General features: G+C 42.6%; 1 long non-coding RNA gene across 7 annotated transcripts in view; it reads left to right on the top strand.

Moving 5' to 3' along the window:
* LOC104680240 overlaps positions 1 to 20,708 on the top strand; it is a 67,696-nt gene that overhangs the window by 1,217 nt on the left and 45,771 nt on the right. For 3 of the 7 annotated variants that reach the window (XR_004054367.1, XR_004054366.1, XR_750427.2), the window contains exons 2-5: positions 1,810 to 1,917; positions 4,025 to 4,179; positions 12,702 to 12,870; positions 16,399 to 18,122. This is a non-coding gene — a long non-coding RNA (uncharacterized LOC104680240). Of the gene's footprint in view, positions 1 to 1,809; positions 1,918 to 4,024; positions 4,180 to 12,701; positions 12,871 to 16,398; positions 18,123 to 20,708 lie in introns of those variants that run through there. The other 4 variants (XR_004054370.1, XR_004054368.1, XR_750428.2 and 1 more) reach the window with 2 other exon arrangements.

Here is a 20,708-nt window from a genome sequence, read left to right as displayed (position 1 = left end):
AACATCCGTTAGGTGGATAGTGCATCTTCCTCTCTTTTGTGTTTCTCAACCTTCCTCTCAAAACATCACGTCTGTTGTTGCGGGGTTTCGGAAATCTCGGTCTTGGCCTTCCTGCTTTTTTTTTTTTTGGACCATGTCTAGCTCTGTTGCCCAGGCTGGAGTGCAATGGTGCAATCTCGGCTCATTGCAACCTCCGCGTCCCGGATTCAAGTGATTCTCCTGCCTCAGCCTCCCGAGTAGCTGGGATTACAGGCGTTCGCCACCTCGCCTGGCTAATTTTTTTTTTTTTTTTTTTTTTTGTATTTTTAGTAGAGACGGGGGTTTCACTATTTTGGCCAGGCTAGTTTTGAACCCCTGACCTCAAGTAATTCACCCGCCTCAGCCACCCAAAGTGCTGGGATTACAGGCATGAGCCACAGCGCCCAGCCAGTGTGATAGTTTTCATCTGTGTCCATTTTCACTCCCCTGTGCTTGTTCAGGTGTTTTCAACAGGAGCTTTCGGTTACAGGGAGTAGATCTGTCCTCTTCAGTTCAGCCTGTTACTGTGTATCTCCCTGATGATATTTCGTTACTATGTGAAGCATCACTCTATTAATTTCCATGGGTTAGTTTCATCGTCAGTCCTGTCCGGTGCCTGCCCTTCTTTTGTGAGGTCTGTTTTCTTGTAATTTCTGTAATTTTGGGTCAGACTCTTCTAGCTATTAATATTAACCACAGCCTATCTATGGTCACTGGGATTTTTTCTCCTCATCTTCCCCTCAGCCTCCCCTCCCACATCTTTCACATGTGCGCCCTGGCACCCACGCTTCCAAAATTGTTAAAACTCTGCCCCTCAGCGGCTTCACTCTCTGTCCCAGGACATTCATCTTCCACGTTTCTCCTGCCCCACTGTTCTGAACAACGGTAGGCTGCCGGACATTTAGACGTGAAGCTCGTGAAATGTCGCCAATCTGAGATGTGCTTTAATTTCAAACATATACCATCTTTCAAAGACTTTGTACCAAAATGTAAAATATATTATCAACAATTGTATTATTTTGCTTACATGTTGAAATTAATATTTTGGACATACTGGACCAAATAAAATATATCAATAAAATTCATCTCTTTCTCTTTACTATTTTAATGTGGCCACTAGAACATGGCCTACTCTCTATGTTGGTATGTGAATGCTGACGTGGACTCTATTCCATTTACTTGGAATTTTGTGCTTTCAGAAAGGACTAAATGAATCCATGATCGGAATAAAGAAGACTCAATTTTATTTATTTCCTTGCCTTGCCTTGCCTTTTCCCTTCCCCTTCCCCTTCCTTCGCTTTCCTTTCCCTTTCCTTTCCTTTTTTTTTTTTTTTCTTTTTTTTGCGTTTTGCTCTTGTTGCCTAGGCTGGAGTGCAATAGCAGGGTCTCGGCTCACTGCAACCTCTGCCTCCCGGATTCAAGCAATTCTCCCTGCCTCAGCCTCTCAAGTAGCTGGGATCACAAGCATGTGCCACCACACCGGGCTAATTTTGTATTTTTAGTCGACACGGGGTTTTACCATGTTGGCCAGGCTGGTCTCGAACTCCTGACCTCAGGTGATCTGCCTGTCTTGGCCTCCCAAAGTGCTGGGATTACAGGCGTGAGCCACCACGCCTGGCCCAATTTTGTTTATTTCTAAAATAGCTTCACAAGTTGATTCACTTATATTTAATCCACACACAATTGGTTTTCAAGAGCTTTATTAACGGGTAAAATACGTTTGTGAGCTGTGATGTACTCTACAAATTAAAGCCGGTGCTTGATAGCTCTCTTGCTCTTTGTGTTGCTCAGGTCCCAGCAGGCAGCTGATTGTTTAGATGGAGAGACCACAGGGGAGAGCTGCCCATTGCTGTGGGAGCAATGAGGAGTTGTGGCGGAAAGGAGAGGCACCAAGACCAGGTCTGTGTCCTGTGACCCAGAGGCAGCCTTGGGAGGGGCGTCTGTCTAGGAAGAGCCCTCTCCTCAGGGAAGCTCTGAGGGGCACGGATATCCCACAGGCACCCTCACTAGCAGCTCCCTCGAGACCCCAGCATCTGTATCTCCACCACCTCCCATCAGCAACTCTTCCATCTTCATGCTGGATCCTGAGCAGCCCTTCAGGGTCAGGGTCACAGGATCTCTGCCAGGGGACCCTTCCTGCATTCAGTGCAGAAGCAGGTGGTGCCCTCAAAGTTCTGCTTCACATTGTGATGCTCATTCCGCGACCTTCAGGGTCAAGCTGACATGTGCCGTCAGCTGCCCAGGGTCTGTGTGGCCTCCACCCACCTGCACACCAGGTGTGGCACCTGCACCTGTCCTGCGAACCAGCTGCGTGACCTGCATGTGTCCACTGGTGCAGTTGGGAGGAAGGCCAGCGCCCAGGTGGGCACACAACACAGGCCCAGTCCCTAGCATTGATAGTCGGTCAGGAAGTGTCCAGGCCATTACCTGGGCCCTTGAGCCCTCAGTCACTACCCAGAGTGAGTCAGGACCTGCTTCCCCAGGAAGAGGAGCCTGGAGCACCAGAGGCTTCGCCGGCTCTACCTGGGACTGCACCCAACACCATGCAGAGACCCTGCAGGCCAGGGTCGCTATTGTCCTCCACAGTGAGGCTGTGGAATCAGGGCCCCCGTCCCAGGTGCCCAGGGCCATGAGGACCTGTATCTGTGCAGATGTCCCCCTGGAACCGGGGCCAGGTGGGCGCCGCCACGAGTTCACCATGGCTTGTGTTTTCCACGTTGTGGAAGTCAAGTGTTGCATGGTCTGTGTTTTGGTGATGGTAGTCAGGGTCCTAGCTCCAGGGTCACTAATTTGGTCCTTCTACTGCAATAGCAAGTGCTTGGGGGTTAGTGGTCCAGGACCAGGGGACACTGCAAGTGACCGGGAATGTCTGCTCTGGTATTGGGAGGAGCCACAGCCAGGCCGACATGGGCAGGATCCCCTGGACCTGGCTTCCATAACCCCATGCCAGCGAGGTGCCAGGTGCAGACCCCTGGGCTGGTGACAGCTCAGACAGTGCCAGGAAGCCCAGGAGGGTTGGACCCTGGGGGACGGCAGGGTGCATCTCAGGAAAGGTTTAAACACTGTAGCACACCCAAATAATTATGTGAGCCTGGAGGTTTCATTCCTGAAGACATCATGGTCAATAATATAGATCCCTGAGATCCCTGAGAGCCGGACTGTGGGTGCCTTCAGTTTCATAGTCTTGGATGCGAATCAGGCCATAGAAGTGCCCTGATCTCCAACACTGTGTTCTCCATTTATCCCCATTGAACTTGCCAAGCTCAGCAACAGCCTGCAGGACACCAACCTCACGGATTGGGTCCAGGACCCCAGGGAGCTTCTATGCGGGTTCCTGGTTCCTGGTTCCTCCCTTTGTGCCTCTGGGTCCAGGACCCCCGGCGGCTTCTGTGGGGGTTCCTGGTTCCTCCCTCTGTGCCTCTGGGCTGCACCAGTTTGACCTTAACGTGTGATCTGGTTGCTCTGTCAGTTTATACAATGCAGTTTACAATAAAGCATTTGACAGCAATGCTTAATTTATCATTTCCAAAGCTCTCATTCCTTTCTGAACATTCTCAGGTGGTATCGTTTCCTCTCAGACTAAAGTTAGCATCCCATGCAGTTCAGTTCTGTGGGGGATGAATCGGCTTCATAGGAAAAATGGTCTTGTTTTGTCTTCATTTAAAAAGATAGTTGTGCTGTGAATTGTCGTTGAATACTGTTTTTCTTTCTGTTCTTTCAGCACATGAGAGATATTCCACAGCCTTCTGTCTGCCATCGTTTCTTGTAGAAAAGCAGTGATGTTTCTAATCCTCATTTTCCCACGGATATTGTGTCATTTTTCTGTTTTCAGAATATTGTCTTTAGCTTGGTTTCAGCAGTTTGACTACGATGTGCCTAGAGTTAGTTTTCTTTGTATTCATGTTGCTTGTGTTTGATAAATTTCTTGATTGTGTGAATTTATATTGTTAAATTTTAGCATGATTTCTTCATTTTTTTTCTCTCATTCTTTTTCTTCCTTTATTAGATGAAGACTGAACATTAGACTTCCCACGATCGCAGAACTGTCCTTCGCTGCAGCTGTAAAATCGCGGCAAGGCTGGATTCATCCTGGCGGTGGGTGCAGGCCCTAATTCCCATCACTGAGCAGGGATACGGCAGGAAGCTCCACCTCTGAGCACAGTAAGGGGATTGTTCTGATTCTAAGTGTGTCTGTTCGCTAGAGTGGGCCACACTTCCCTGGTTCTGTAATTGTGGACCATTTAGCATGACTCGTTGGGCATTGCCAATGTCATATCGTGGAGAGTCTAGGCTCTGTTAGTTTTTCCAGTTGTGTGTGTGTGTGTGTGTGTGTGTGTGTGTGTGTGTGTGTGTGTGATTGGGCCATTACGTTGGTTTGACGAACTGCAAACTATGCCTGTTGAACCGCAGCTGAATTCTCAGTTTGGTTCTTTTATCCTTGTGTTTCGTGGAGTTTGAGTCACACATTCAAGGTTCAGATGTCAGCTGAGTTCTGGGCGGAAGTTATACACAGAATTTGGGGTTCTCTGTCTCTGATTCTCTCCTTCCTTCTCAATTTTTAGCAGGCATGTTCCCAATTTCTTCAGGAGGGAAAGACCAACTGTTTTCTGTTAGTGTTTTGGCAACTCTGCATTGCATGGTGTCAGACTCACTCCTAAGCTAAAAACCATAAAAACCCTCTCTCCCCTCTTTCCCTTTGTTTCTTCCACACATCACACTCCCCTTCCATAATCCATGCTTTTCATCCCCATTCACTGCCTTTAGGGAGTTAATTTTATATTTGTTCTTTGTCTATAGATTTTCCCTGCAGGAGAGTGACATTAGACGGGCTGACTTGGCCACCATGGGAAACAGATATCCAGAGATGGACACATTCCCTAAATGCTTCTATGCTGCCCTGTGGGAGAGGTTATTCTACTCACCTGAGGAAACTGAGGCTCAGAAGTAGCATCCTTTGCCTGAAAGGACATAGCTCATGAGCGCTGGAAGCATGGTTTGGTGTCTGACCTGGCCAATTCCAAAGCTTGTATGATTTTCACCAGCACTCAGGACGTCTCCCTCCCTACCCAAGAAAAATGCTATCCCTCCCTTTTCCTCTAAAAATTCTTTTGTATATTAGGAAATTATTAGGAAATAATCATTTCTCTCCAAAAGTAACACACTGAGGAGGCAGTATCTGAGGGTTTTGCCCAAATACGGCCTTTCAACCTCTGAATTAATGCCTCCAGAAATTCCAGGATGTTTGTTCATAGCATTTTTATTCTAACCTCCTTAATCAGTGAAATGGTTTGTCTGTGTCCCTACCCAAATCTCGAATTGTAGCTCCCATAATCCCCATGTGTCATGGGAGGGACCCCGTAGGTGGTAATTTAATCATGGGGCCAGTTACCCTCATGCTGTTCTCCTGATAGTGAGTTCTCATGAGATCTGATGGTTTTATAAGGGGCTTTTCCCACTTTTGCTGGGCACTTCTCCTTGCTGCCGCCATGTAAAGAAGGACGTGTTTGCTTCCCCTTCTGCCATGATTGTAAGTTTCCTGTGGCCTCCCCATCCCTGAGGAACTGTGAGTCAATTAAAGCTCTTTTCTTTATAAATAACCCCGTCTTGAACAGTTCTTTATAGCAGCATGAGAATGGACTAATACAATGGGTTAGAAACATCCAGGACGCCAAAGCAACTTTTCTGATCACTGAAAATGGCTCACACTAGGGACACGAAGGCAAAAGGTTTGCAACTTCCTGCCCATGTCTGTTCTATGCCTGGCCATCTGGCTGTGCCCAGCCTATACAGGCTGGATTCATCTTTCCTCCTGTTTCTATGGCAACCCTCTCAGAGAGCCAGCAGGGGCAAATCTCTGCTCTCCTATGACCTTGGGGCCTCTGGCTACCTTCAAGGCAGCCACTTTTATTTTCTCTGACAATTCAGGGCAAGTAGGGAAGACTTGTGGGTGTCCCAGGCTCTGGGCAATGATTACTGGGTTTACCATCCTACTTGTTTGTAATGCACTATAGCTCACTCAAGCGTAATTTTAAATGCAGTTGTTAAATGGCAGTGACATTTCCAGTTCCACTTAAAGCAATTATAGCTCATTCTTACTGAATTAATAGGCCCAGGCTACCCTGCTGGCTGTGGTTTACCCTGTGTTCACTTAGGGGTACCTGCTGTTCTCTTGGCATCACAGAGAGACAGAAGTCCCCAGGATGGATGGTATAAGTATGAAATGCCTGTTTGAGATGAGAAGCCAAAATCAGCAGGGGATTATTCCTGAGCCTTTAATATGCAGATGGGCCTTTGGAGTTCATTGATTGTTAGGGCAGTTTCTCTGACATAAAAATTAGTGTTCAGAAATTTGCACACACACAGAGAATGAAGCTGGCAGGATTTAACCTGCCCAGTGTACATTTCTCTTCAGTTCAAATTCACATCTTGACATATGTTGATGAGTTTAGGCTGATGTGTCTTGTAATGATGTTGGTATTCAGGGAAGTTTATGCTAATCTTCACGTGAAGTGGTCCTTCCGTAGGAATTGCTGTGGTTCTCCGACTGACATTCTGCACTACTGTGTGACTTCCTGGGCCACCATCATGAGACACTACAGCCTGGGCAGCTTAAACAGCAGAAACTGACTTCTTTGCAGTTCTGGAGGCCAGGAGTCTAATATTGTTAAGACATTGACACGTTGGTTCTTTCGGAGGCCTTTCTCCTCGGCTTGCAGACACGTCTCCTCCCCATGTCCTCACAGGGTTAGCCCCCTGTGTGTGTCTGTGTTCTGATCTTCTTATAAGGACACCAGTCACGTAGGATCGAGGCCAACCCTTACACACTCATTTAACTCACTTTCCTTATAAAGGCCTCATCTCCAATCACTGTAGCCTTTTGAGATGCAGGGTTTGGACCCTGACGTATAAATTTGGGGACACAAGTTGGCCCACAACACCACCAAGGGTACCACTGGGCACAGACAGAACTTGGTTCTCTTTCCATTTTCTTCTCTCAAATTTTATAAGCATGTGGAATATCAAGAAGAAAATGGACCTTAGATCAGGGAAGATTTTATGTGTGTATGTGTTCTCTCACTTGAAATGACCTTAGAATACTAGTTTTGATTATCAAAGCCTCAGCTTGCCTGTGTGAGAATGAGGACAATAATACTTTTCTAATGGGTGGTTTTAAGGATTTGGTATGAAATGCCTTAAATGTCCAGCTCTGTGCCAGATACATGGCACATGCTTAATAAGGACCAACCATTAGGACTGGAATGTTGCCTCCTCTAAGGATAAAGGTGTTTATCCTGCTGTTCTCGGGGTCCTCTTTTTATCTCTTCTTTTTAGTGCATGAGACCAACACTGTTTATTTACAGATATTTTCTGCACATGTTGATGTAATGACAATGGAAAACACAGTATTGCTTCCTTTATTTTTTGGATGGTGATATGGTTTGACTTTGTGTTCTCACCCAAAGCTCATGTCAAATTGTAATCCCCACATGTCAGGGAAGGAACCTGGTAGGAGGTGATGGGATCATGGGGGAGGATTTCCTCCATGCTGGTCTCGTGAGCTCTCATGAGTTCTGATGGTTTAAAAGTGTGACACTTCCCACCTCACTCTCTCTCTCTCTCTGCTGCCATGTAAGACATACCGTGCTTCCCCTTTACCTTCCACCATGATTGTAAGTTTCCTGAGGTCTCCCTAGCTATGCAGAACTATGAATCAATTAAACCTATTTTCTTTATAAATTATCCAGTCTCAGGTAGTTTTTTTATATAAAAAGGGTGAAAACAAACTAATACAGAAAATTGGTACCAGAAGTGGGGTACTGTTATAAAGATACCCGAATATGTTGAAGCAGCTTTGGAAACTGGGTTACAGGGAGAGGTTGCAACAGTTTGGAGGGCTCAGAAAAAGGCAGGTAGATGTGGGAAAGTTTGGAACTTCCTAGAGACTTGTTGAATGGTTTTGACCAAAATGCTCATAGTGATATGGACAATGAAGTCCAGGCTGAGGTGATCTCAGATGGAGATAAGGAACTTACGCAGAACTGGAATAAAGGTCACTCTTGCTATGCTTTAGCAAAGAGACTGGTGACATTTTGCCCCTGCCCTAGAGATTTGTGGAACTTTGAATTTGAGGGAGATGATTTAGGGTATCTGGCAGAAGAGATTTCTAAGCAGCAAAGTGTTCAAGATGTGACTTGGATGTTTCTAATGCATATAGTCATATGCATCACAAAGAGATCATCTAAAATTGGAGCTTATGTTTAAAAGGGAAGCAGAGCATTTGAAAAATTTGCAGCCTGTCACTATGTGGTAGGAAAAGAAAAACCCATTTTCTGGGTGAATTTCAAGCTGCCACTTTCAGAAATTTGCATATGTAATGAGAAACCAAAAGTTAACAGTCAAAACATTGGGGAAAATGTCTCCAGGACCTGTTGGAGACCTTTACAGCAGTCCCTCCATCACAAGCCCAGAGACCTGGCAGGAAAAAGTGTTTTTGTGGGCCAAGCCCAGGGCACAGATGCTCTCTGCAGCCTCAGGACAGGGTGCCCTGCATCCCAGCCACTCCAGCTCTAGCCATGACTAAAAGGAGCCAAGGTACAACTTGCGACATGGCTTCAGAGGGTGCAAGCCCAAGCCTTGGCATCTTCCACATGGTGTAGGACCTGCTGGTTTGCAGAAAGCAAGAATTGAGGTTTAGGAACCTACTCCTAGATTTGAGAGGATGAATGGAAACACCTGGATGTCCAGGCAGAAGGTTTTATGCAGGGGTGGGGCCCTCATGGAGAAGCTCTGCTAGGTCAGTGCAGAAGGGAAATGTGAGTTTGGAGCCCCCACAAAGAGTCCCTGCCTAGTGGAGCTGTGAAAAGAGGGCCACCATCCTCCAGACCCCAGAATGGTAGATCCACTGACAGCTTGCACTGTGCACCTGTAAACACTGGAGGCACTCAATACCAGCCCATGAGAGAAGCTGTGGGGGCTGAACCCTGCAAAGCCATAAGGTGGAGCTACTCAAGGCCTTGGAAGCCAACCTCTTGCATCAGCATGCCCTCAATGTGAGACATGGAATCAAAGGAGACTATTTTGGAGCTTTAAGATTTAATGACTGCCCTGCTGGATTATGGACTTGGCATGGGGGCCTGTGGCCCCTTCATTCTGGCCAATTTATCCCATTTGGAATGGAAGCATTTACTCAATGCGTGTACCCCCATTGTATCTTGAAAGTAACTAACTTGTTTTTGATTTTATAGGTTAATAGTCAGAAGGGAATTGCCTGGTCTCAGATGAGATTTTGGACTTGGAATTTTGAGTTCATGCTGGAATTAGTTAAGACTTTGGGGGACTGTCGGGAAGGCATGGTTGATTTTGCAGTGTGAGAAGGACATGCGATTTGGGAGGAGGGTGCAGGGTTGGAATGATATAGTTTGGCTCTGTGTCCCCACCCAAATTTCATGTCGAATTGTAATCCTCATGTGTCAGGAGATGGACCTGGTGGGAAGTAATTGGATCATGGGGGTGGATTTTCCCCATGCTGTTCTCATAATAGTGAGAGAATTCTCACGAGATCCAGTGGTTTAAGAGTGTGGCACTTCCCCTGCCACTCCTGCCATCATGTAAGACATGCCTTGCTTCCCTTCACTTTTTGCCATGATTATGTTTTCTGAGATCTCCCCAGCCATGTGGAACTTTGGGTCAGTTAAACCTCTTTATAAATTACCTAGTCTCTGGTAGTGGTAGTTCTTTATGGCAGTGTGAAAACAGACTAATATAGATGGCATTATTTCCGAATAGTCACTTGGCAAAATCATGGCAGCTGATGAAATGCCCATGTTAGAGGCCAGAAGAAGTCATAGTCCAGTGTCATTTTTGTTTGTTATACAGATGAAGGGATTAAACAAATCCTTCCTGTTAATACTCCCTTCTCTCCAAAATACCAAAAAGTGTTTAGAAACAGAATTCGGCCAGGCGCGGTGGCTCAAGCCTGTAATCCCAGCACTTTGGGAGGCCGAGACGGGCGGATCACGAGGTCAGGAGATCGAGACCATCCTGGCTAACACGGTGAAACCCCGTCTCTACTAAAAAAATACAAAAAAAAAAAACTAGCCGGGCGAGGTGGCGGGCGCCTGTAGTCCCAGCTACTGGGGAGGCTGAGGCAGGAGAATGGCGTAAACCCGGGAGGCGGATCTTGCAGTGAGCTGAGATCCGGCCACTGCACTCCAGCCTGGGCGACAGAGCGAGACTCCGTCTCAAAAAAAAAAAAAAAAAAAAAAAAAAGAAACAATTCAATACGTCACTTACAGAAAAGAATAATAATAATGATATATCAATATAATGAACATTAGAAATATATACCATACAAATAATTATTCACTGGCCAATATTTAAATAAAGGTGCTGTTCCTGTTCTTTGATATGGGTTGATGACTAGAGGTAGGAATAGTCTTTGCTACTTAAACTTCACCTAAAATGTTTCTCAGAGATTTCCAATTCAAAGTGAACATAACTTTAAAGACACTTGAAAAATTATCTTAGTGTAGGCTATTTCTAAGTTACATATTTATTTATGCTTTTCCTTTAATCAAAATGTACTCCAATATTTACAAATCTTTCCAGAGTATTCAATTTAGTCCTTGCTCAGGAATTATGAATATTAGTATTTAATTCAGTTAAATGATATAATGATAAGCAAAACTATATAAATTGGCTTGGGAAGAAATACAGCTCACTTTCCATAAATAGGTGAATCCCTGGCTAGGAATACACACATGCTGGCCTTGGGACTATCTAACTTTGTAGGACACAGCAAATCAAAATAGAGGTCTTGGGAGGGATCCACTAATTCAGTGAGTTAGATAAAGAATGATTTATGGCAGTGCCCACATTCAGGAGAAATATTCCTATAAAAAACCAGCAAATATGGAAAACTGAGCACATGAAGCAAAACTATTTAAATATTTTCAGAAATTTGGAAAACCTAAATTGCATTTTGAGACACAGGATGTCATGATCTGTTTTGTGCTGATATACTAGAATACCTGAGACTGGGTGGGTTATAATAAGCAGAAATATAATAAGCAGAAATATATAAATATATAAGTTATGAAAAGGCATCCATTTACCTGTAATGTTAGAAGGAAAACAGGAGACAGCGGATGCAATGAACGTGTGCTCAGGTGCGTGGGAGGGGAACGTGTTCAGCCTCTGTTGCCTCTGTGCCTGGCACAGGTCGTGTGGCCGCAGCTGGAACCCACATACAGCTCTGCGCTGCCCCTGGGCCCCCATCAGCCCTGCAGCTCTTGGACTCTCCATCCTCAGTGGCTGCTCCATTGGGGGTCCCTCCTGCCTGGGGCTTGTGTGGGCCTCTCCTGGCTTTTATCCTGGACAGGGCAAGTTAGGACCATTCCCACAGGGCCTCTGGGCACAGGAGACAATCCTCTCTTCCCTCGGGGCAGCAGTAACTCCCGGGCCTCCTATTAGCCCCTTTGTTCTGTGGGCCCTGAAGTACTGAAGAACTGCACAGTGGCTGGGGACTGTCTCAATCTTTAGCCCCCGGAACCATTTCTGTGCGTGGTGGAAGCATTTCTCTCTGGTGTTGTCTTGCTGAGGGTAATTTATATTGGCTGTGGACATAGAGACAGACCAGGGTCTCAGTGGCGTCATGCCTTTTCTGGCTCAGGACATATCCAGTCTGGGTCTGCCAAGCCTCCCGAGGTTTCCACGGCTGTCTCTATAGGAGGAAGAGGGCTGGGAGATGGTGCAGAAAGTGGAAAGGTCCTGGCCTAGCACTGGCTACGCCACTTCTGCCCACGTTCCATGGTTCAGAACCTCCCCACACAGCCCCTGTGCCATGGCCCTCCTGATACCACAGGCTTTGGGGCCTGCAGCACTGGCTGGCGGGAAAATGCCACCCAGAGTCACAGGTGGGCAATATTGCCCTCTCAACTACCGAGGCTGGTAGTGTGAGCCAAGTGCAGCCTGCCAGGCCAAGTGGGCGAAAAGAGCTCAGCAGGCCAGAGCAAAACTCAGGCAAAGGCCCCACCAGCCACAGAGTGGATTATCCAGCCAGAAAAACGACACCTCCCCAAATCCCATAACAGTATCCAAGAAGATTCAGCAGGGCAGCTACACACTGTGCACCCCAGGCAGCGGCTCCTCCAACCTCCCACACTCACCCCAGGCGGCGGCTCCTCCAACCTCCCACACTTACGAGGAGCCCAGCAAGCTCTTCCTTAGGCTGAAGCCATCCTGACTCAAATCTGCAAAAGAATCGGGTATCTTGAGGGTGTTAAATCAAGTTTAGCCTAAAGCTGCCTCCTTACAGATTTTAAGGTCAGCCTAAAGGTTTTCCTGCACATCATGAACATAACAAGGAGAGGTGTACGTAGACCGTAGCCTACACTTGTGCCAGCCACTGAGTTTCGGCCAATCAAATGTAGTCAACTGTTCGAACTGTGTTCAAATAAGGCAAGTAAGGCAAATGCTGAGCTATAACCAATCCAGCTGTTTCTGTCCCTCCCTTCCATTTTCTGTAGGTCGCTTTCCCTTCAATGTCCATAAATCATCTTCCACTGAATGGTTGTGCTGGAACATCTGAACCTACTCTGGCTCAGAAGGCAGTCTGGTTCGCGATTCATTCATTGCTCAAAGTCTTTTAAATTTAATTTGGCTGATGTTTTTCTTTTATCAAGGATTACCCCACAGCAGGAGCCCCTACAGAAGCCCCCACGTCATGCCTGCCATCTGCCTTCCATCTTTCTCAGCAAAGGAGGAGACCAGATTTGGAATGGTGGAACACAAGTTTTTAAAAGTTGGCAACTCCTGGAAGCCACTGGAGTGACTCAGAATCAACATTCTCAGGTAAGAAGCTCCGAGACTTAAGAGCGTGCTCTGCCCCCGTGATTTTTTGTGGAGGACTCCATCCCAGCACATCCACATATATCCCAGCACATCCGCATATATCCCATAATAATAGCTGACTTGTCCTGCATCTCACTTTTATCATGAGAAAAATCATAGTTACAGAGTAACGTATTTTCAACCACATCAAGAGATGACCTCCTCAGTAAATAGAAAGAGATTATAAATAAGAAACAGGAATTTGTATGTGAAATTGTGTGCATGAAGATCACTGACTTTATGACAAAGGAAAGTCTGGAATTAGGTATTTACTGGGTTCTTTCTTTTCTTCATTATGAAATTATGCTTCTTTGTTGAAGTTTGGTTTCAAGGGCTTGGTCCTGGCTGTAGAAAACACATCACAAATACACAAAACTTTTTTTCCATCCAAATGCCTTCTTGGTCTTTAATTAGACCTAACAAAACTCTAATGATTTCATAAGTGGAAAGAAAGAAAGAAACCAGAAAAGTGGGTGTCGTTGCTCGTAGGGAAGCTGATCATTGCATGTGTTTTGTTCTGAGCTTTTCAATGTTCCATCTTATCAGAAGATTGCTAAAATGACAAGTATTTTAAAAATAAACCAAATAAAACCATTTCGTAAAATGTAACAGACCATAAATATACTCCACATTGCGTCTAATAGTTTGCTGTTTTAAAGCATGTGTGTTAAGTAATCACTGGTTTACTCCACTCTCTTCCATTGGCTGACAGAGAATATGCTGACTTTTTCTGTGCAAGATGTTTAACGTAGTGTGTGCTAATACCGACCTCCACTAGAGAGCCTAAACAAATAGACGTAAGGAAGTTAAAACTTCTCTTTCTCTTGATTTTGAAGTTCTGTTTCCCATATAACTTACAGAAGCTTATTTTTATTTCCTTCACCTCTACAACTTTACAGTAAACTCAATTTCATCATTTTAAGAGTTCAGCCCCTCCTAATAATATCTCCTCCACACAGCTGTGCACAGCATTTATTCAAAAGGCTACATAAAGCTGTTTTGTGAAAACTTTAGCTGACAAATGTCCTGAAATCACCATCTTCCATTTCCTGCTGGAGGGCTATGCTTTTCTTCTGCAGTTTGGTGAGACAGCCTTCTCTCTGCAGCCTCCTCCATTTACTTAGGGAAGGTCCAAGCTTCTATTATGTCTTACTTCATAGGGGTATTCAGATTGTTTATTCAATAGTAGTATTTTAAATTTTATTTTGCTTATGTATTTGGCTTTCACTAAAGAATATAAATGAAACAGACATTTATATATCTATTTTAAATTCACTCTGGCATAGAAAAGAAAGTGAATTTAGAATTTTGGCAGGTCCTTAATGCTAGCTTTTCCCTCTTGCCAGGCTCACATTTCTAACGTAGTTGCCTTTTTTACCCCTTAGCAATCTATCACAAAAACACCCATGCTGTTTTTATAAAGGCTTATTTTTTTTGGCTTTATTTTCTACCATAATCAGAAGAAACACAGAGACTCTAGCTGTTTAAAAACCTGGGTCCTCGTTAGAACTTTCTGTTGCCAAGGGCAGGCGTCTCTTAGTTGCTTGCTGAGCAGAAATGCCACCTTCCCACTGGCTCCATGCCAGCTCTGGTGGCCTAGGAAGGAGGGGAGAGAAAGCTGCCAGGAACAGGCTGCAAGATTCCTCCAAAGACCTTGATGTCCTGGTTAGGAAACCATGTGTTCCTATGACTTCCCATATAAACAGGATAAATGTTTGTTACCCATATGGCTGGGGCTTGTGTTCCAGGAGTGAGATTCAAGTTGCTTAGCATTTCCTAGAAAAGTGTTAGTCTGTTAGAAACAGGCATGAGAAGCCTGGTAATTATATATTGATTACCAGCCCTGCTGATCACATTGGAGGAAAGAAAACACTATCTTCATCTTAAGTGGAATTTCCAAAGCAACCATGAGGAGTTCCTTATTGGAGCCATAAGAGTTTCAGAGATGATACATTTATTCCTAGGAAATGTATCAGACATGCATCGTCCAGCTTCTGTACATTATAAACTATGCAGAAAATGTCCAGTTGACTCAAATTGATGAAATGATCATTTTTCATTTTATTACACTGTGACAGCTGTATATATTTCTCTTGTTTGCTTAAAGTTAATTTGATCCAGAAATTATTGGTCAACATAAAGTTTATTTGGAAGATAATTTTATATGTTGATGTTCCTTAATTAATAAATATTTTCAAAACTCAACAAAGGTATTGGCACCTTACATTTTGCATACAAACGTATAGTATGTTTTATAAGTGAAAATAGAAATAGAATATTATGCCAGAAATAAAGAAGCTTTTAAATTATTTCACTATTGATACACCCCTACAAACTGGACTTTTAAACTTTAATGTACTGTCTAGATTTAAGTTGGTAAAGTCGTACATGTTAAAAAATAATTGTGCTTATCAACCATTGATTATGAAACTACTTTCTCCTAAACCTTTTTTTAAATTTGGGAACGTAATTTAATGTTGGTTTATCACATCTGTTGTTTCAAAAATCACATTAGTTTTAGAAAAAAGGGTAATATGAACCAGAGGGAATAAAACTGTAAAGAAAAAATAAAGAGAGAGGGGAGAGAGCCATAAACTGTTGTTCAAATCACTAGTGTGTGCCACCGAATTTACCCAATTCTCACATGCCTCCAAGGCATTGCCCTCGTGACTGTCCTGCCGGCTCATGGGGAAGATCTCTCTTCTTCTCCATGCAACATTTGCCATTTTGGGGAAGTCAGTGTCGTCAGGAATCTAAGGCTATTTTTCTTTCTCAGAGCCTTAACATTTTTCCCCCAAGGCCAAAAATATTTTCTACTTTAAATGTCTTAAAATACTCTTCCTATCTTTCCCCATAAAGACCAAATCCCTGAGGGCTGATGTGGCCAGGGATGTAGTGAAGGCTGGCCCTGGAGGGAAGAGGGGACGAGTCTAAGGAACAGAAACTGATTTTAAATCTCAAGGGGCTGAAGCTGGAGCTCCAAATGTGACCCCTAGAAGCATGGGTGAGTGAGAAGAAGGGTTCCCTCAAAGAGAGGCTGAGACACAGCTGGGTGACCTCGGTCCTTGGTGAGCAGGCGTCATCTGCCTCTAGCTGGGCCACCAGCCAGTGTCAAATGGCTCCACTTTGGGGAAAGATGGTATCATCTGGAGCCCCCATTATCTCTGCTATCACTTACACAAGCATGTGACATTCACTCAGATGTCACCAAGCACACACAGAGACTGCACTGACTCTGCACAATCAGGACATGTAATTTCAATAAAAATCAAACATCAGGAGATCAGAAATCAAACAAGGCTATCAGACAGACTTGACTTAACAACAGTTGATAAATATGCTCAATAAATTATTTGACAAGATGGGAGATGTGTCCCCTATCTTGACATAATGATCATATGTTTGCATCATAATAATCATTGACTAATAATGTCCATAGCCTATTTGGGATTCCTTAGTTGCTAACCTGATGTTATTTTTCTGTTCCAGGACCCCATCCGGGATGCCACTGTGTATGCAGTTGTCACATCTCCCTAGACCCCTATCTGCTGGCAGTTTCTCAGATTTTCCTTGTTTTCAATGATTGGGATAGTTTTGAAGAGTAATGGTCAGGTATGCCGTAGAATTTCTCTCAGTTGGGGTTTTTCTGATGATCCGATTGGGATTATGGAATTTGGGGAAGAAGACCATAGAAGTAAAGTGCTATTTTTATTACACTCTGTCAAGGCACCTTTAGTCAATGACTCATCACTGTAGCACCCGCCTCACCTGGCGGTTGTGGCCTCTGCCAGGTTTCTCCACAGGAAAGTTACTCCCTTGTCCCACTTTCCAGACTCACTGGAGCAAATTCACTATGCATGGCCTTCACTTATGCAGCAGGAGTTAGGCTCTCCTCCTTTAAGAGCATGGAGCCTGCCACCTTATTTGGAATTCCTCTGCAAGGGAGGTTTGTCTATTAAATATTTACATATTTACCCATTCGTTCATATCACTATAAACTCATAGATATTTATTTTATAAATTGGATTATGAACCAATGCTGCTTTTTGTTGTCATTATTGTTTAATTATTCCAGTTTCAGTTGCAGGCCAGATCTTTCATTTGGCTCCTGTGGCCCTGACATGCCCCGGCAATGTGGCTGTTCATTTTTATTTTTTCAGCAGTTACTAATTTTCTAGCACTACAAAGTGCCCCCAGCTTACCTTGTCTGTTTCCTGTTCTACTCCTAGAATCCACAATTTCTCTGGTGAGCCCTGGTTCCTTTTACTGGAGATCAGCAATTGAAGCAAAGATCTGGGTATTTCATAATATCTTTGAAATTGGGATGTCATTGCTCTAGTGAGTGACAGAGCAGGAATCTACACATGTACATACGTATTTCTATAAATATTTCTTTATGGAATCTATGTTGAGGTCCACATGGGTGTACACTGGTTTCTCCACGCCTAATCCGTGTCCAGATGATCATTCTGGCCTTTCTTCTTTTCTTCTTCCTAAGGTGGAAGCTTAGATTATTAATTTTATATCTTTCCTTTTTTATGATGTGCACTTAATGCCATAAATTTCCCTGTTAAGTACTGCTTTCACTACATCCCTCAAATTTGGTAAGTTGTATTTTCAATGTTATCTAGTTCAAAATATTTTAAAATTTCTCTTGAAAGTTCTTTGACTCATGTGTATTTAAGTGTGTACTGTTTAATCTCTAAATATTTGGGTTTTTTCTTTCCATCTATTGTTCTGCTACCGATTTGCAGTCAATTAACAGTGTGATCTGGGAACATACTTTATATGCTGTGTATTCTCTGACATTTTTAGGTGTGTTTTACATGTGTCTTTATAGTAGAATGACTTATAAACCTTTGAGTATATACTCATTAATGGGATTGCTGGCTCAAATGGTATTTCTGGATAAAGAAAAAGTGGCACATATAGACCATGGAATACGATGCAACCATAAAAAAGGATGAGTTCATGTCCTTTGCAGAGACATGGATGAAGCTGGAAACCATCATTCTCAGCAAACTGAGAATTCTCAGCAAAACAAAGACTATATCAATTCTTCATGGTAAAATGAAAAATATAGAATTCATTGTAATGGGTTTTATGATACCAGTATTACCTTGATTCACAAATCTGACAATGTGGATTACTGGACAATTTATGTCTTAAATGTGGATTCAAATATGACAAACAAATATAAGTAAAATGGGTTCCTTGATATATAAAATAGATAAATATAAAAACTGAGTTTATATTAATGTATTTTTATATATTAAGAAAATAAAATAAAAATTATCTAGGTAAATGACAAAAACATTTTTGATAAAATTCAATATTTATTAATTATTTTTAAATACCTTATAAAAATTTGCTATAAAAATTACCTTCTTTTTCTGAAAAATGGTATCACTGGAGCCCAAAACAAATCTTAGATCCAATATTAATATATTAAAAACTTCTATCTTCAGATCATGAATAATAAAAAGATATTTATTATTAACAATTTTAGTCAACATTTTATAGGAGTTTTTTGTCAGTGAAATAAGGCATGTAAATACATGGTAAAATGTTTTAAGTAAAGAAATACATGTATCTTCATTTACAGATAACATATGGTTATAAAAGTAATTTTCTATAAATTATCAAATTTAATAATTTAGGTGAGTTAGGCTTGCTGAATACAATGTCACTATACAAAAATTATTTTATTTTCTAGCATTTAATATAAAAAATTTTTAATCATGCTATTTACCATAGTATCAAAAGTTATCAAATATCTAGAAAACAATCTGTCTAAATATGTGTAGCACCTCTATACCAAAATTATAAAAAGATTATTGAGAGAAGTGGGTGACGACCTAAACAAATGAAAGAACATACCATTTTCTCAAATTGGAGGAAGCAGTATTGTGAGAGTAAAAATTCTCCTTATATTCCAGTTGGCTATTTTTATTTGTGTGTTGATGACAGACATGCTAATATAAGATTATGTAGAAACAGAAAGAAACAAGAATAGCAAAAAATTTTGAGGAAGAGCAAAGATAAGAACGTACATTGCCCAATATCAAGATTTATTGGAAAAGTAAGTTCATATGACAGTGTGGCACTAGTGAAAGGGATTAAAAACAGATTGATAAAGAGTCAGGAGAAAAGAAAGCACACGGGGAAACTTCATCTAAAACAAAGCTGGCCATTTCACAATATTTATTCTTTCCATCCATGAGAATGGGATGTATTTCAATTTGTGTCATTTATGATTTCTTTCAGCAGTGTTTTGTAGTTTTCCTTGTAGAGGTCTTTGACCATACTGCCAAAAGCAATCTACAGATTCAATGCAATCCCCATCAAAATACCAACATCATTCTTCACAGAATTAGAAAAAACAATTTTAAAATTCATTTGGTACGAAAAAGAGCCCACAAAGCCAAAGCAAGACTAAGCAAAAAGAACAAATCTGGAGGCATCACACTACCTGATTTCAAACTATACTATAAGGCCATAGTCACCAAAACAACATGGTACTGGTATAAAAATAGGCACACAGACCAATCGAACAGAATAAAGAACCCAGAAATAAACCCACATACTTACAGCCAACTGATCTTTGACAAAGAAAACAAAAACATAAAGTGGGGAAATATAATGACCTGAAACTAAATACAAGACCTGAAACTATAAAAATTCTAGAAGATAACATTGGAAAACCCCTTCTAGACATTGGCTTAGGCAAGGATTTAATGACCAAGAACCCAAAAGTAAATGCAATAAAAACAAAGATAAATAGTTGGGATTTAACTAAAGAACTCTTGCACAGCAAAAGGAACAGTCAGCAGAGTCAACAGACAGCCCACAGAGTGGAATCTTCACAATCTGTACATCTGACAAAGGACTAATATCCAGAATCTACAACGAACTCAAAGAAATCAGTAAGAAAAAAAACAAACAATTCCATCAAAAAGTGGGCTATTGGCTGGGCGCAGTAGCTCATGCCTGTAATCCTAGCACTTTGGGAGGCCAAGGCAGGTGGATCATTTGAGTTCAGGAGTTTGAGACCAGCCTGGCCAACATAGTGAAACCCCGTCTCTACTAAAAATACAAAAAAATTAGCCAGGTGCAGTGGTGTGTGCCTGTAGCCCCAGGTACTCAGGAGGCTGAGACAGGAGAATCACTTGAACCCAGGAGGTGGAAGTTGCAGTGAGCTGAGATCGCACCACTGCACTCCAGCAGCTTGGGCGACAGAGCAAGATTCCGTCTCAAAAAAAAAAAAAAAAGTGGGCTATTAGAGAAATCCAAATCAAAACCACAATGAGATACCACCTCACATCAGGTAGAATGGTGATCATTACGATCATTAAAAAGATAGGAATCAACAGATGCTGGCAAGAATGTGGAGAAATAGAAATGCTTTTACACTGTTGGTGGGAGTGTAAATTAGTTCAACCATTGTGAAAGACAGTGTGGCGATTCCTCAAGGATCTAGAACCAGAAATACTACTTGACCCAGCAATCTCATTACTGAGTATATACCCAAAGGATTATAAATCATTCTAATATAAAGACACATGCACACATATGTTTACCGCAGCACTATCCACAATAGCAAAGACTTGGAACCAACCCAAATGTCCATCAATGATAGACTGGATAAAGAAAATGTGATACATATACACCATGGAATACTATGCAGCCATAAAAAAGGATGAGTTCATGTCTTTTGCAGGGACATAGACAAATCTGGAAGCCATTATCATCAGCAAACTAACACAGGAACAGAAAATCAAACACTGCATGTTCTCACT

The sequence above is a fragment of the Rhinopithecus roxellana genome, chromosome 17 (genome assembly GCF_007565055.1).
Source record: "Rhinopithecus roxellana isolate Shanxi Qingling chromosome 17, ASM756505v1, whole genome shotgun sequence".
NCBI lineage: Eukaryota > Metazoa > Chordata > Mammalia > Primates > Cercopithecidae > Rhinopithecus > Rhinopithecus roxellana.
This window is presented reverse-complemented; position numbering and strand designations above follow the sequence as displayed.